We start from the raw sequence: 6,519 nt of genomic DNA, 5'->3' as shown, positions 1-6,519 counted from the left end.
CATTGTCACGTCATCCAATGTGAGGTCGTCCATTGTGAGGTAATGCATTGTGAGGTCACAAGATGCCCATTGTGATGTCATCCATTGTGAGGTCATCCATTGTGAGGTCACTAGAGGCCCATTGTGCGGTCGTCTATTGCGATGTTGTCCATTGTGAGGTCACTCTATGCTCAAGGAGATGTCGTTCATTGTGAAGTTACAAGAGGCCGATTGTGAGGTCCTCCATTGTTAGGTCACGAGAGGGTCATTGTGAAGTCATGCATTGTGAGGTTAATCCATTGTGAGGTCATGAGAGGCACATTGTGAGGTCGTCCATTGTGAGGTCGTCCATTGTGAGGTCACGAGAGGCTCATTGTGAGGTCATGCATTGTGAGGTAATGCATTGTGAGGTCATGAGAGGCACATTCTGATGTCATCTATTATGAGGTTGTCCATTGTGAGGTCACGAGAGGCCCATTGTGAGATCGTCCATTGTGAGGTCACGAGAGGCCCATAGTGAGGACATCCATTGTGAGGTCATCCATTGTGAGGTCACGAGAGGGTCATTGTGAGGTCGTCCATTTTGAGGTAACGTGAAGCCTGTTGTGAGGTCGTCCATTGTGAGGTCGTTCATTGTGACGTCACGAGAGGCCCATTGTGAGGTTGTCCACTGTGAGGTCGTCCATTGTGAGGTCATGAGAGGCCCATTTGAGGTCGTCCATTGTGAGGTCATCCATTGTGAGGTCATGAGAGGCCCATTGTGAGGTCGTCCATTGTGAGGTCGTTCACTGTCAGGTCACGAGAGGCCCATTGTGATGTCGTTCATTGGGAGGTCGTCCTTTGTGAGGTCGTCAGAGGCCAATTGTGAGGTCGTCCATTGTGAGGTCATCCATTGTGTGGTCATGAGACGCCCATTGTGAGGTCACAAGAGGCCCATTTTGAGGTCACCTTTTGTGAGGTCGCGAGAGGCCCATTGTGAGGTCGTCCATTGTGAGGTTGTCCATTGTGCGGTAGTGCATTGTGAGGTCACAAGAGGCCCATTGTCAGGTCGTCCATTATGCGTCGTCCATTGTGATGTCACGAGAGGCCCATTGTGAGGTCACAAGAGTACCATTGTGAGGTCATCCATTGTGAGGTCGTCCATTGTGAGGTCATGGATTGTGAGGTCATGAGAGGCCCATTGTTAGGTCATCCATTTTGAGATTGTTTAATGGGAGGTCACGAGAGGCCCATTGTGAGGTCGTCCATTGTGACGTTATTCTTTGTGAGGTCGTGAGAGGACCATTGTGAGGTCGTCCATTGTGAGGTCACTAGAGATCCATTGTGAGGTCGTCCATTGTGAGGTCGTCCATTGTGAGGTCAAGAGAGGCCCATTGTGAGGTCGTGCTGGGAGCCGAGCCGGATTACAAGACAAGGACTCAATATGATTTTAAATCTTGCTCCGTTTATTAGCCGAAGTGCCCGTATATTTATACCTACAAGCATCTGAGGGATTTCTAGACTAGCTGTGATTGGTTGCTGGGGGGGGGGTTGCTATGTCCCGGCCGCATAGGCTCTTCTCAGCTCTGCAAAGTTGTTTCCCCGAAATGGCTAGCTACTCTTTCCCAGCTAGCTCCTCATTCCCAGCCGGCCAAGGACAATTCGCCAGCACTCCCCTGTACATTATCAGCAAGGCGCAGGTGGTGCACAGCATTTCTCTAGAATTCCCCCTTTTTCTTTTGCACTAATAAAGCCTTGCTGGTAAGCGAGAATACCTTACGTCTAATACATGCAAAAGCACATCTAAAAATACAAAGCATAAACAATAAAACAACTAACAACATTAGCCTCAATTTTACTAACACATGCACCCATCCCCAAGTCCATGTTGTTCTGCAAAGTCTTTGCAGCCGAGGAGTCTGACGTCCTGCTGAGCAACGTCCATTGTTTATTGATCTGCTGATGGGCAGTTCAAGGACTCTCGATCATTTCAACGCCGGGGTTTTACCAACCGCCTGGAGCCGTAAGGTGTCCTTGATCTCCAAGCCATTCCTCTATAAGTCCTCCTTTTTTCTTTTGCAATAACCAGGCGTTATGAGTAAGGGAGGACAGCATTCGCCTTAAGCATGCAAAGCACAGCTGAATAAGCCTAGGACAAAAAGCATAACAATCAAAAGCATCAACCCTATCTTAAGCAAGGATTTTAGCCACCCACCAATACCCAGTAAATCAGTTAACCCATCCAGCCCAAAGAAGCCCACATCCTTCTGTATCTTCTGGGTGTGTTCCATCAGCTGTTGGATGTGCTGGTGGATTGGTCTGGAATGGTCCTGCAGATCCATGCAGCACATTCCTTCAAAGTCGTCACATCCTTGCCCATGGGCTAGCAGCAGGAAGTCGATAGCCGCTCTATTTTGTAGAACCACATGTTGCACCTGTGATAAATCTAGCACAAGATTAGAGAGGACCTGACTGGTGACATTTGCTTGTTTAACCACCCAGCAGGATAGGGTGTCTAAGACTTTGTGAGCTTGCGCCGCTGCCGCCCCCGGTACGAAGAGGGATGCAAAAATTACCTCCCACTTGGACCAGAGGCGGACTTTGTCGTTACAGTCCTCCATCTGGGTTATGCTATGCGCCATTCGCCAAGTTCTTCTTTTGACACTGGTGCTGTTAGGATGGACCCAGGGCAAAGCCATACTTACTTGGCCTACCGTACATGGACCTCCTATGGGCTTTGATGGAATTCCGGACCAAGCCCGCTTGCCGCATATGAGAAAATATCCTGCAGGCAACGTCCGAGGGGTTACAGGGCTGGATCCCGGATGTGAGGAATTGTGGGACATCTTACCACACCATTTATCCCAACTACTCCCGTTGCCAATTGGGTACAACCAGGTGGGTGCCTGAGAGCTACTGTGACAATTATTACTATAACCCGAAGCGCAACCCTTCTGCGATGCATTAAGATAAAGGCAAGTAGAAGCATTAAGGGAGTCTAATAACTCTATCTCCTGTGGTTCGGGCCCTGCAGGCAGGTTGTGGCTCCAAAGATTGAAACGGTTGATTCCCGTTGCCAAGTTCTTGAGTGCTGTCAATCTTTTCAAAGTTTGGGGATTCCCCAACGATGGCATTCCCCAACGATGGCATTCCAGAAATACTTCCACGTGGTCTCGTTTACAGGTACCCCAACTAGACATGTTACAAAGGGGGTACTAGGGGTGGCCAGACTAGTGCAGAAACGCGTGGTATTTAGCTCTCAAGCTAAGGTCACCCAGATGTTCTGTCGAGGATCAAACAACCGTGGATGGTACCCTGGAGCCCCTTCTGTCCCAAAGCCGAGTACCCAGAACATCAGCAAAGCTGTTGTCCACCACTCTCCTGCATGTCCCTTTCGACAGGGCGCTCCCTTACATCTGCGACTCCTTTTGCAGACGAGTCCATCTGCTGGGAGCCCATAGTGGACCTGTGGGTGTAGAAACACACATATGCCCTCGACCATTGAATACAACTTCTGCTGGACCCTCCCATAACCTGGTTTGACGGTGCCCCCTCCCATAACCCGGTTCGAGGGTGCCGGTAGTGCACGCTCATAGATGATTCCTGTATCTTTTGACTACGGACCCGCTGCGCGTGCACCCACATGGGGGGTTCCGTGTCATCTCCAAACACACAAAGATGGTTTAATACAAACAGTGTGTAGGACAACCGCTCTTTTGGGTCCGCCATTTCTTTAAATTTCATCAGGTAATCTTTTAAGGTGCGATAAGCCCGTTCTACCATGGCCTGGCCGGTGGGTGAATTTGAGATTCCCCTGACATGCTTAATGCCCCATTTTTCGCAAAACTGATGAACACTGTCACTGGCATATGCCGGACCATTGTCCGTCTTAATCATTTCCAGGACTCCTAATACTGCAAAGCAAGCGGTTAGATGTTTTTTCACATGAAGGGCTCTTTCCCCAGGCTGAGTGGTTGCCCATATTACATTCGAGTAAGTATCAATAGACACATGCACATACTTAAGTCGAGCAAACTCCGGAACATGTGTTACATCCATCTGCCATATCTCTAATGCCTTCAGGCCCCTGGGGTTCACACCAATGCCCAGACCTGGCCCATGATGACTACACTGGGGACAGGCCTGCACAATTCCACAGGCATCGGATATAGTTATATCATACATCCAGGTCAGGCCTTTGGCATTAGTGTGGAACTGTTCATGAGCAATACGGGCGATTTCAAAATGATTCAGTGGCCCATGTTCACGCACCAAGCTCACTAACTGGTCAGCCCAATCGTTACCCTCCCCCAAACCTAGTGTCTATTGATGGCTCCGGACGTGGATGGCACAGAAAGCCGTCGAACGCCACCTCACAGCTCTCTTGATTTGTAGAAACAGCTGGAACAATTGCTGGTTACGAGTTTCTTTCAAAAGAGCATCCTCAATTTGCTGTACTACTCTGACGACGTACAGGGAGTCCGATACAATATTCAACGGCATGTCCTTCCAGTGCATCAACGCCCATGTGACAGCCGCCAGTTCTAAGGTCTGCAATGAGTCACCTTCCACCGCTTATAGGGTGTGGGCCTTCCATAGGTCCTTCTCCTTCCAGGTGATGGCTGCCCTTCTGGAGGCTTTCCCTGCGTCCATGAATACTGTGAGGCCATCGCGCAAAGGTCTTTCTACACACTTTGGTCTTCCTACCCACGAATAGCTGGTGAGGAAGTGGCCAAGCTTTCCTGCAGGCCTTTCCGAAGTCACCTCCCCAGGGAACTCCAAGAGCGCCAGCTGCAGCGCAGCGGAGTGCCACAAGGCCCATTCCAAATCCGGCACCTGCAGGGGAAGGTGGATCGCCACTGGCTCACCTCCCTGAGATTGCCAGCACCCGAGTTCTCCCACGGCGGACCATGTGAGCCACCGCTTCCAACCGAGGGGTCACGCTCTTGCGCAGTTGAACTGAGGAGAAAATCCATTCTAAAACTGCAAGGTAGTCTTCTCCCCCGTTTTTCTTTTGCCACTGCATGATGAGGGCAAACACCGAGATTGGGTTGGAGACGACCATGAGGTGCATCGGGAGTTCAGAGCATTCCTTCCATTGCGACATTCTCCTGTGTGCACTGATATGATGTATTGAGTAGGCTATATGGATTCAGGCCTGTCCAGTTGCTTAGAGGAATACCTAACACCAGTGCATCAAATTGATCTGCTGTCCCACAAAGCCAACAACTCTTAATTTGGGTATAATTAGCAATACGCTTAAGAAGCATAACATATCCATTAGCGTTAAAAGTAGCATCAGCTTCTATAATAACGTTAAAAGCAACATTACCTCCTAAAAGCCACAATATACAGCTAATAATGACAGTAACACTTCTTCCTTCTGCAGGCCCTTCTGCAGACTCACACTTTCCACAGTTAGGGTACCTGCTGCTTGCCTGCTACGTCTGATGGATGCGAGTTTGCTTCCAGTCAAGGTCTCACCCATTTTGCTGGCACCCATCTTGTTCCAGTATCTGTAACGACACAGGCATACCCTTTTCCCCAGGTTATCAAGTCCAAGGGTCCTGTCCGATTTCCCATGTTCCAGTCTCTCAGCATCACCTTACACAGACCCGACTTTACTTCTGTCAGGGCTCCCTTTAGCCCAGCCCCGTGTTTGACCATCGGAGGGACTAGGCTGTCCTGGGGTAACCTCAAAAATTTAAAACATATACTGCTCTTGCCAATTTTTTGTTTTTGTAGCTAGCGTTTCAGCGTTTGGTTCATATGTTCCACTATGTCATGGTCCTCAGGATGCAATGGTATGGTGAAAAAACAATCTTTTAAATCAATTATCAAGATGTCCCAATCATTTTGGAGGGTTCTCTACTTCCATTTCTATTCATATGTGCATAGCTTCAGTTTGGTTTCCTCCCCAGAATTGCTTGGGATGTCCATATATTAAGGAGGCCTCTGCTCCAGTAGCAATTGAAGCTTTTACAATTCATGAGGACTGTTGCAGGTCCTTCTGTGCCAGTTGCACTGGAGCTTGGCCGTCACATTCTTGTTTCCCATGCTGAAGTATTCCCCTAATCTCCGCCCAAGGATACAAGTCAGAGTACGGTTCCCAGTCCTCCATCGGTGGCGGGGTGGGCGGGGGAGGTGGGGAGGGGGTATGCCGTAGTCTGAGTTATTCCTGGCTTTCCTGCTTTCAAATTCTGCACTTTCTTGTTGTGCTTATTTAGCCCTCTCTGCTGATATATATTACACAATAAAGATCTAAAGACCACACACACAAACAGCACAAACACAATTTCTGTCCAGTGGCACGACCTCACGTAGCTGTGCACTCCACTAGTGAGTTCCACTGGTTGTCGGCAGGACACTGAAACTGAACATTCCCTCGAGGTGGCAGATTAGAGGGTTGCTGACAGGCTCCTGACTCGGCGGGCATCCCCGCAGGGACAACGTGGGTCTCAGTGTTAGGAGTCTCACCCCCTCCTTTCTCTCTGCACTGTCTGTTTCTGCCCGGTGCATCCTGCCACGTAGGGCCAGTACGTGTCAGCAGGCAGACCGGGG

The sequence above is a fragment of the Tinamus guttatus genome, unplaced genomic scaffold, assembly GCF_059628265.1.
Source record: "Tinamus guttatus ecotype Peru unplaced genomic scaffold, ASM5962826v1 Tinamus_guttatus_pri_ptg000019l, whole genome shotgun sequence".
NCBI classification, from domain to species: Eukaryota; Metazoa; Chordata; class Aves; order Tinamiformes; family Tinamidae; genus Tinamus; species Tinamus guttatus.
Note: the sequence above shows the minus strand (reverse complement) of the source record.